A 10,499-nucleotide genomic window follows, 5' to 3' on the forward strand; every position below is an offset into this window, starting at 1 on the left:
TTACGAGAAGTGCAAGTCCCTCCTAGAATCAGAGTTCCTGCAGCTTCACACTCTGTGAACAACAGTGAACTCCTTAAAGGTCAAATAGTCTCGGCTGAAATAGATAGGAATTGAATACTTAGTTCACACCTAGAAACGATGGCCTTCCCTAGATTCAGCAAATGTGGTGTTTATGTCTTCCCTGGGTTGAAGGGAGTGTGGTAAGTGAGGGGAATTTTGACTGAACTTGAATCTGTATTAGGCCTCAGTTTTTCAAGACAGTATAGGTAAATAGTACAAGTCAGAAAGTGAACTGTACAGTAAAAGTCGCCAATGACATTAAAGACACAGCTTATGTGGATCATTTTTCACTTGAGTGAAGCCCCCGGCGGCACTATATCATGGGGGTGCAGACTTGGTTGCGTTAAATGGCTTTACCCTACATGATCGGATGATAAAGCTTTCTCATCACTGATAGAAGAACACCTGGTTCTCAATAGACTAGCATAACTGCAGCAGGGTTGTCCTAGCTATAATGCCTCTAGGTGCTTTTGGATTCAAACCTAAATGTATATATTTGGTTTCATTCCTCTTGTATTTTCCTAGAGAGGGATGTTACCCCTTGAAATGCCAACATTGGCCAGTAGGGGTCATTGGGAGTAAAGGGCACCACATGCACAAGTTTATCCAAGGTTGGGGGTTATTTCATGTTTCCAATAGTTATTTCATGGTTCCTGTTGGTTTTGGGGGCTTCAACCGTAAAGTGCTGACATGACCCCTTTAACAGTTTGGACTGCTAGTTTGCATTCTATCTGTCTAGGTTTTCCGTAGAGCTGACAAAATGTTACCAAAATTGACAAGTCTGGCTTCTAGGTCGATTTAGTGTGTTTCAAAAAATAACTTCATTTTCGTATAACTCCCAAAACATGTAAATGAATTCTGTTAAACTTCTTAAAACCTGCAAATGAGATATCAACACAATGTCAAAACAGGGGTCTTCGGACAATCCCTCCCACCACGGCTGTATAGAAACAAAGAGCTAAGCAAATATCACATTTCTGTGAAATGTATCTGGATAGTGTTGATTCATCGGTGCCCAGTTGGCAGAGAAGAAGTGCAACCTGCACTCACTCGCTCCCATGTACAGAGCAATGGAAACATCCACTCACGCAGCCCTTGGCACACGACACTTGCCGAAGAGAGGTCTGTTACTTCCAAAGACAGGATGAGGCCTCAGGACACCTGGAAGCAGGAGAAGGCAAAGCAGGGAATGGAAACCAGTGCAGGGTCTGACCCCTGGTGATGGAGCAACAAGGGTGAAACTCTGTTTAATTTGGATGCATACTCTCAAGCGGACAGGAGACATGGGATTGAAGGTGATGTGCTGAGATTTACAAGAGTGCACAGCAGATGCTTGGCTGACAGAACTCAAAGAAACCAGCGCAAAATATCCCCACAGTTGATTCTGAGACCAAGATCCGAGCTGCCAAATTTGAGGTAGCAGAGGCAACGGACAGTGAGGGATAGGGCTACGGATGATGGCACACGCTGAGTCTCAGGGATCTGGAGTGCTTTGTGGCATGTGGTGTATCGAATCAAGAGAGCAAACCGAACAGTGTACCAATGATAAAGCAACCACACTGGCCACGCGGTTGTGATTACCCATATGTCCCATGGACACACCCAGTGCATCTGCAGGACCAGGGAACAATTGGGCATTTTGCCAATAGAACACGTGTGGGGCTGAATCAGAGCTATCGTGCATCTGGTCTCAGGGATCCAGGGGGCCTTGGGTTTGAAATCAGAATGAAAAGCTTTTGGATCTGCTACATTCATAACCAGGGCTGGGGTTATGGTTTGGTTTGAGGCACAGGATGCGCAACAGCCCTGTGGTTGCCTTCTTGCACCCGTGCCACAAGGATGAGAGGACAAGGAAGAGTGGTCCTAGTCCACAGCGTGAGAAGAGGAAGCATTTACTTCAGCACTATCTCCCAAAAGCGGATGCTACATTTTGAATACCACCGGCACGCTACGCAATGAGGACAACAAGGTAGGTCTGTGGGAACATTCCAGCAGGCCCTGATGTGTGACATCCATGGATGTGCTTCCACTGGTGTTTCAGTAGACAGAGAAGCTCTGGGAAGAACTGCTTTCATTGGAACATACCCGTGGCACTACAAAGCACAAGCGCACTCTCACTTTGCTGTTTTGGAAACACTCCAAAATGTCATAGAGCAGAATACAGAGCTTAGAACCCTTAGAAACCTCTTTTCCACAACAGATACTGTCCTGTGCACATTCAGCAGTGTGAGATAAGCGTAATCAAAATGAAGTTATTGTAATCGAAAAAGAATGGGTTGTTCATCACAACTAAAGCAACACCAGCAATTGGAGATATACCAGACAACACACACAGGAACAGAATATGGCATCAAAGTCAAGGAGAAATTGTCCTCACAGAAATCCCATGGAATTGCGTAGAGCCAAGAGTCTAAAATTTCAACATAACAAAAGCCTAGAATTCTACAATAAATACCTGATATTACCTGACCAGAAGAATGAAGAAGTACAGTAAGAGAAACAGGAAGTACCATTTTCAATTCCAAAGATATTGAAGGCCTAAAATATAAGCTTTCAAACAAGTAGACTGCAAAACGCTATCCAGACCAAGTGTTAAAAATGGAGTTCAGGAAAACACTGAAGAACAACAGTGTCTGAGAATCACAAAAGGAAGAATACCAGAAAAGGGGAAGAGAAAGTCTAAAGACGAGACAAAAAATATCAGAAAACTCAATGGATGTGATAATATCAGGTCTAAAATTCAGTCCTTAGCAGACTAGATAATGCAGAGGGACGCGTGAATGACTGTGAAGACAGGGGAACCAAAATCCCTTGGTCAGAAGCCGACATTGGAAAGCAAGTGCAAACCAACGAAAATATTGCTATTGATTCCTGGGTTAAGACAGGGCATGAAAGACTAGAATTCTTAAGAGTCCAAGATAGAAAAGCAAGAGATAAAGAAACAAAAAATGTCTGAAAATTTAATCTAAAGAAAAATCAGACTGAAACTAGCTGAAAGCCAAGAAAGAATCATCTATGTGAATTCAGGGAGTACACAGCATCCTTAGGAAGTGGAATCCCAATAGACCTACCAGCAGCTGTATGATTCAAATCAACAAAGTTCACGAATATTCCACTGAATTAAAATGCACCTGGAGGAAAAAACATAGTCACAAGGGAACCTCCAGAGGGGTTTCAGCTGATATTTCGGCAGCAATATTGCAGGACAAAGAGGAGTGCCAGGACACAGACCATATCATGAATGGCCAAATGCTGCCACCTAGGGTAGCCTATGCCAAATGACCACCATTTCTAATAACGGCAGAACTAGAGAATTCCACAGAACAGTAATCTTAAAAGTGTTCAGCAGTTCAAAACTTATCCTACATGAATGGTTGAGAAATCCACCCTGAATTGAAAAGCAGCAAGATGAAATGGAAAGAAGAAACCATTATTGGAAATGCAAGAAGAGCATGAGTGGCAAAGTAGAAACAAGAAGAAGGCAAGGTGGTCATCAAAACCATAAAGATGGGAGAGGGAAGCAGGAAATCATAGGTGATTGGAAGCACTCTCTTAAGTGAATCAGCTTATTTGACTCTCTGTTTGAAGCGAAAGGAAAGATGCATAGCCTGACGTGTTTGCAAAACTAGCGAGAAGCAGACCAACAAAGAATCAAACCAACCAACAAGCACCAAAAGGGTACGGATGGCTGAAATTTACCAAGGGAACCATGATTATTCAAAAGAAATTACTCAAGGTGATGTCAAGGGTCATTCAGCACCCATCGAACTAGTATCGCGGCTTGCATGTACTCAGCGCACTTGTATTTGGAAATCAGAGGCGTGCATTCATATTCGTAAATATTGATTCATAAGAGCATATCGTGACCTAACCCAAATGCCGATTTGGAATCAAATGCTTTCCTAGTCCATGATGTAAAATTGTATGTTTTCTAACAGGATGAAAGAGTGCCATATTCTACGCTACGTAGGGAAGAAATGAAAGAAGCCTATAACAAAGGCAAGTAGCTCTGCCAAAGTGTACTAAGGGCAAAAGAGACAAACAGTAAAGTGCACATTGGTGTTGGTTTCATTTCTTGGAATTTCAGCCCCCATGAAACAAATGGATCCATGTCCTGAGAGTGCGGGTGTTTCAGCAGAAATCAGGCGAAGCATATGTATTCCGGGTGTACGGATATTATAGGAACATAAGTCTCCTTTAGTGGGTCTCTGTGTACTGTGAACTGTAAGAAAGTTTAAAGACGTGTGAAACCATCAACTGAAAAGGGACCCACTTCCCTCCAGTGGTTCTGTGCATACAGATCTGAACAAAGGAAAGAGGGAAGAAGAAAGGCCCATGGGACGCTAGTGGGTAGAATCACATTTACATTAGGAACCTCTCCTCAGTGCAGCCCCTCGCACAACACTGACAAGATGCAACAGCCATTGGGGATGGCAGTTACCGGTTGGATTCCAGGTGGAATGTTGGTGTGTACCGCGAGGCTTGTTGTGGCTGTTGGATCCTAGGTAACCGGGCAGAGTTCTATGGGTGGATCAGTGTGATGGAGGGGCTGCCGCCCTCTGTGGAGCTTGGCTTAGTTGTTTGGTCCGGGAAGCTGTGTAAGTTCGAGATACTGCTGCTGCCCAAAGACCTGAGTTCACAGGTCAGTTTCCAGAACCTGAAAGGGCAGACAGTGGAAGATCTGCCTGTCATCAGCTTACTGGTGAGGCTCCGAGGTACTTTCAGACTTGCCCAGCCCTGGTGAAGTCGACTTTATGGGAGACAAGAAGAGAAGCTGGCCGAAAAGCTGGCTGCACGGATTGAGGAGAGATGCGAACACATGGATGAGAGATGTTCTGTTCCAATGGAGAATACTGGCGTGGAGACAGCTGTAGAGGATACCAGGCTCAAAAGACATTCATGAGACATATTGAACCTCGCTGATACTGGCAGAAACTTATGGACTGCCAACGGGGACTTGAGGAAGTTCCTCAATTCTCTTCTCCAAGAACTGGTCCAAGGTCCCTGACATCTGCAAGAGAAGAGATGGCAGAGATGATCAAAACGCTCCTGTTCTTGGAAGAGGTCGTGAGAATCCACACGTCCCAAGGGGCCTTCCCAAGCCATTCAGACCAAAATTCACCAAGCCCAGGTAAGTCTTTTCCCAGGTTTGGGCCTAGCTAGCAAGCACATGCCCTTCCCTCCCCTCCACTCAGGCATCCATTTGGATGGATCAGTACCTGAGCTGCAATGAAGCCATTACGAGAAGAGCAAGTCCCTCCTAGAATCAGAGTTCCTGCAGCTTCACACTCTGTGAACAACAGTGAACTCCTTAAAGGTCAAATAGTCTCGGCTGAAATAGATAGGAATTGAATACTTAGTTCACACCTAGAAACGATGGCCTTCCCTAGATTCAGCAAATGTGGTGTTTATGTCTTCCCTGGGTTGAAGGGAGTGTGGTAAGTGAGGGGAATTTTGACTGAACTTGAATCTGTATTAGGCCTCAGTTTTTCAAGACAGTATAGGTAAATAGTACAAGTCAGAAAGTGAACTGTACAGTAAAAGTCGCCAATGACATTAAAGACACAGCTTATGTGGATCATTTTTCACTTGAGTGAAGCCCCCGGCGGCACTATATCATGGGGGTGCAGACTTGGTTGCGTTAAATGGCTTTACCCTACATGATCGGATGATAAAGCTTTCTCATCACTGATAGAAGAACACCTGGTTCTCAATAGACTAGCATAACTGCAGCAGGGTTGTCCTAGCTATAATGCCTCTAGGTGCTTTTGGATTCAAACCTAAATGTATATATTTGGTTTCATTCCTCTTGTATTTTCCTAGAGAGGGATGTTACCCCTTGAAATGCCAACATTGGCCAGTAGGGGTCATTGGGAGTAAAGGGCACCACATGCACAAGTTTATCCAAGGTTGGGGGTTATTTCATGTTTCCAATAGTTATTTCATGGTTCCTGTTGGTTTTGGGGGCTTCAACCGTAAAGTGCTGACATGACCCCTTTAACAGTTTGGACTGCTAGTTTGCATTCTATCTGTCTAGGTTTTCCGTAGAGCTGACAAAATGTTACCAAAATTGACAAGTCTGGCTTCTAGGTCGATTTAGTGTGTTTCAAAAAATAACTTCATTTTCGTATAACTCCCAAAACATGTAAATGAATTCTGTTAAACTTCTTAAAACCTGCAAATGAGATATCAACACAATGTCAAAACAGGGGTCTTCGGACAATCCCTCCCACCACGGCTGTATAGAAACAAAGAGCTAAGCAAATATCACATTTCTGTGAAATGTATCTGGATAGTGTTGATTCATCGGTGCCCAGTTGGCAGAGAAGAAGTGCAACCTGCACTCACTCGCTCCCATGTACAGAGCAATGGAAACATCCACTCACGCAGCCCTTGGCACACGACACTTGCCGAAGAGAGGTCTGTTACTTCCAAAGACAGGATGAGGCCTCAGGACACCTGGAAGCAGGAGAAGGCAAAGCAGGGAATGGAAACCAGTGCAGGGTCTGACCCCTGGTGATGGAGCAACAAGGGTGAAACTCTGTTTAATTTGGATGCATACTCTCAAGCGGACAGGAGACATGGGATTGAAGGTGATGTGCTGAGATTTACAAGAGTGCACAGCAGATGCTTGGCTGACAGAACTCAAAGAAACCAGCGCAAAATATCCCCACAGTTGATTCTGAGACCAAGATCCGAGCTGCCAAATTTGAGGTAGCAGAGGCAACGGACAGTGAGGGATAGGGCTACGGATGATGGCACACGCTGAGTCTCAGGGATCTGGAGTGCTTTGTGGCATGTGGTGTATCGAATCAAGAGAGCAAACCGAACAGTGTACCAATGATAAAGCAACCACACTGGCCACGCGGTTGTGATTACCCATATGTCCCATGGACACACCCAGTGCATCTGCAGGACCAGGGAACAATTGGGCATTTTGCCAATAGAACACGTGTGGGGCTGAATCAGAGCTATCGTGCATCTGGTCTCAGGGATCCAGGGGGCCTTGGGTTTGAAATCAGAATGAAAAGCTTTTGGATCTGCTACATTCATAACCAGGGCTGGGGTTATGGTTTGGTTTGAGGCACAGGATGCGCAACAGCCCTGTGGTTGCCTTCTTGCACCCGTGCCACAAGGATGAGAGGACAAGGAAGAGTGGTCCTAGTCCACAGCGTGAGAAGAGGAAGCATTTACTTCAGCACTATCTCCCAAAAGCGGATGCTACATTTTGAATACCACCGGCACGCTACGCAATGAGGACAACAAGGTAGGTCTGTGGGAACATTCCAGCAGGCCCTGATGTGTGACATCCATGGATGTGCTTCCACTGGTGTTTCAGTAGACAGAGAAGCTCTGGGAAGAACTGCTTTCATTGGAACATACCCGTGGCACTACAAAGCACAAGCGCACTCTCACTTTGCTGTTTTGGAAACACTCCAAAATGTCATAGAGCAGAATACAGAGCTTAGAACCCTTAGAAACCTCTTTTCCACAACAGATACTGTCCTGTGCACATTCAGCAGTGTGAGATAAGCGTAATCAAAATGAAGTTATTGTAATCGAAAAAGAATGGGTTGTTCATCACAACTAAAGCAACACCAGCAATTGGAGATATACCAGACAACACACACAGGAACAGAATATGGCATCAAAGTCAAGGAGAAATTGTCCTCACAGAAATCCCATGGAATTGCGTAGAGCCAAGAGTCTAAAATTTCAACATAACAAAAGCCTAGAATTCTACAATAAATACCTGATATTACCTGACCAGAAGAATGAAGAAGTACAGTAAGAGAAACAGGAAGTACCATTTTCAATTCCAAAGATATTGAAGGCCTAAAATATAAGCTTTCAAACAAGTAGACTGCAAAACGCTATCCAGACCAAGTGTTAAAAATGGAGTTCAGGAAAACACTGAAGAACAACAGTGTCTGAGAATCACAAAAGGAAGAATACCAGAAAAGGGGAAGAGAAAGTCTAAAGACGAGACAAAAAATATCAGAAAACTCAATGGATGTGATAATATCAGGTCTAAAATTCAGTCCTTAGCAGACTAGATAATGCAGAGGGACGCGTGAATGACTGTGAAGACAGGGGAACCAAAATCCCTTGGTCAGAAGCCGACATTGGAAAGCAAGTGCAAACCAACGAAAATATTGCTATTGATTCCTGGGTTAAGACAGGGCATGAAAGACTAGAATTCTTAAGAGTCCAAGATAGAAAAGCAAGAGATAAAGAAACAAAAAATGTCTGAAAATTTAATCTAAAGAAAAATCAGACTGAAACTAGCTGAAAGCCAAGAAAGAATCATCTATGTGAATTCAGGGAGTACACAGCATCCTTAGGAAGTGGAATCCCAATAGACCTACCAGCAGCTGTATGATTCAAATCAACAAAGTTCACGAATATTCCACTGAATTAAAATGCACCTGGAGGAAAAAACATAGTCACAAGGGAACCTCCAGAGGGGTTTCAGCTGATATTTCGGCAGCAATATTGCAGGACAAAGAGGAGTGCCAGGACACAGACCATATCATGAATGGCCAAATGCTGCCACCTAGGGTAGCCTATGCCAAATGACCACCATTTCTAATAACGGCAGAACTAGAGAATTCCACAGAACAGTAATCTTAAAAGTGTTCAGCAGTTCAAAACTTATCCTACATGAATGGTTGAGAAATCCACCCTGAATTGAAAAGCAGCAAGATGAAATGGAAAGAAGAAACCATTATTGGAAATGCAAGAAGAGCATGAGTGGCAAAGTAGAAACAAGAAGAAGGCAAGGTGGTCATCAAAACCATAAAGATGGGAGAGGGAAGCAGGAAATCATAGGTGATTGGAAGCACTCTCTTAAGTGAATCAGCTTATTTGACTCTCTGTTTGAAGCGAAAGGAAAGATGCATAGCCTGACGTGTTTGCAAAACTAGCGAGAAGCAGACCAACAAAGAATCAAACCAACCAACAAGCACCAAAAGGGTACGGATGGCTGAAATTTACCAAGGGAACCATGATTATTCAAAAGAAATTACTCAAGGTGATGTCAAGGGTCATTCAGCACCCATCGAACTAGTATCGCGGCTTGCATGTACTCAGCGCACTTGTATTTGGAAATCAGAGGCGTGCATTCATATTCGTAAATATTGATTCATAAGAGCATATCGTGACCTAACCCAAATGCCGATTTGGAATCAAATGCTTTCCTAGTCCATGATGTAAAATTGTATGTTTTCTAACAGGATGAAAGAGTGCCATATTCTACGCTACGTAGGGAAGAAATGAAAGAAGCCTATAACAAAGGCAAGTAGCTCTGCCAAAGTGTACTAAGGGCAAAAGAGACAAACAGTAAAGTGCACATTGGTGTTGGTTTCATTTCTTGGAATTTCAGCCCCCATGAAACAAATGGATCCATGTCCTGAGAGTGCGGGTGTTTCAGCAGAAATCAGGCGAAGCATATGTATTCCGGGTGTACGGATATTATAGGAACATAAGTCTCCTTTAGTGGGTCTCTGTGTACTGTGAACTGTAAGAAAGTTTAAAGACGTGTGAAACCATCAACTGAAAAGGGACCCACTTCCCTCCAGTGGTTCTGTGCATACAGATCTGAACAAAGGAAAGAGGGAAGAAGAAAGGCCCATGGGACGCTAGTGGGTAGAATCACATTTACATTAGGAACCTCTCCTCAGTGCAGCCCCTCGCACAACACTGACAAGATGCAACAGCCATTGGGGATGGCAGTTACCGGTTGGATTCCAGGTGGAATGTTGGTGTGTACCGCGAGGCTTGTTGTGGCTGTTGGATCCTAGGTAACCGGGCAGAGTTCTATGGGTGGATCAGTGTGATGGAGGGGCTGCCGCCCTCTGTGGAGCTTGGCTTAGTTGTTTGGTCCGGGAAGCTGTGTAAGTTCGAGATACTGCTGCTGCCCAAAGACCTGAGTTCACAGGTCAGTTTCCAGAACCTGAAAGGGCAGACAGTGGAAGATCTGCCTGTCATCAGCTTACTGGTGAGGCTCCGAGGTACTTTCAGACTTGCCCAGCCCTGGTGAAGTCGACTTTATGGGAGACAAGAAGAGAAGCTGGCCGAAAAGCTGGCTGCACGGATTGAGGAGAGATGCGAACACATGGATGAGAGATGTTCTGTTCCAATGGAGAATACTGGCGTGGAGACAGCTGTAGAGGATACCAGGCTCAAAAGACATTCATGAGACATATTGAACCTCGCTGATACTGGCAGAAACTTATGGACTGCCAACGGGGACTTGAGGAAGTTCCTCAATTCTCTTCTCCAAGAACTGGTCCAAGGTCCCTGACATCTGCAAGAGAAGAGATGGCAGAGATGATCAAAACGCTCCTGTTCTTGGAAGAGGTCGTGAGAATCCACACGTCCCAAGGGGCCTTCCCAAGCCATTCAGACCAAAATTCACCAAGCCCAGGTAAGTCTTT

At 44.4% G+C, this 10,499-nt stretch overlaps 1 long non-coding RNA gene across 1 annotated transcript in view; it reads right to left on the reverse strand.

The window, feature by feature from the left end:
* LOC140692154 (uncharacterized) overlaps positions 1 to 4,617 on the reverse strand; it is a 9,473-nt gene extending 4,856 nt beyond the window's left edge. Inside the window, exon 1 of the long non-coding RNA XR_012067718.1 lies at positions 4,502 to 4,617. This is a non-coding gene — a long non-coding RNA (uncharacterized lncRNA). The remainder of the gene's footprint in view (positions 1 to 4,501) is intronic.
* Between the last annotated feature and the right edge of the window lie 5,882 nt (positions 4,618 to 10,499).

Source organism: Vicugna pacos, unplaced genomic scaffold (assembly GCF_048564905.1).
Source record: "Vicugna pacos unplaced genomic scaffold, VicPac4 SAC-SAT, whole genome shotgun sequence".
Classification (NCBI taxonomy): domain Eukaryota; kingdom Metazoa; phylum Chordata; class Mammalia; order Artiodactyla; family Camelidae; genus Vicugna; species Vicugna pacos.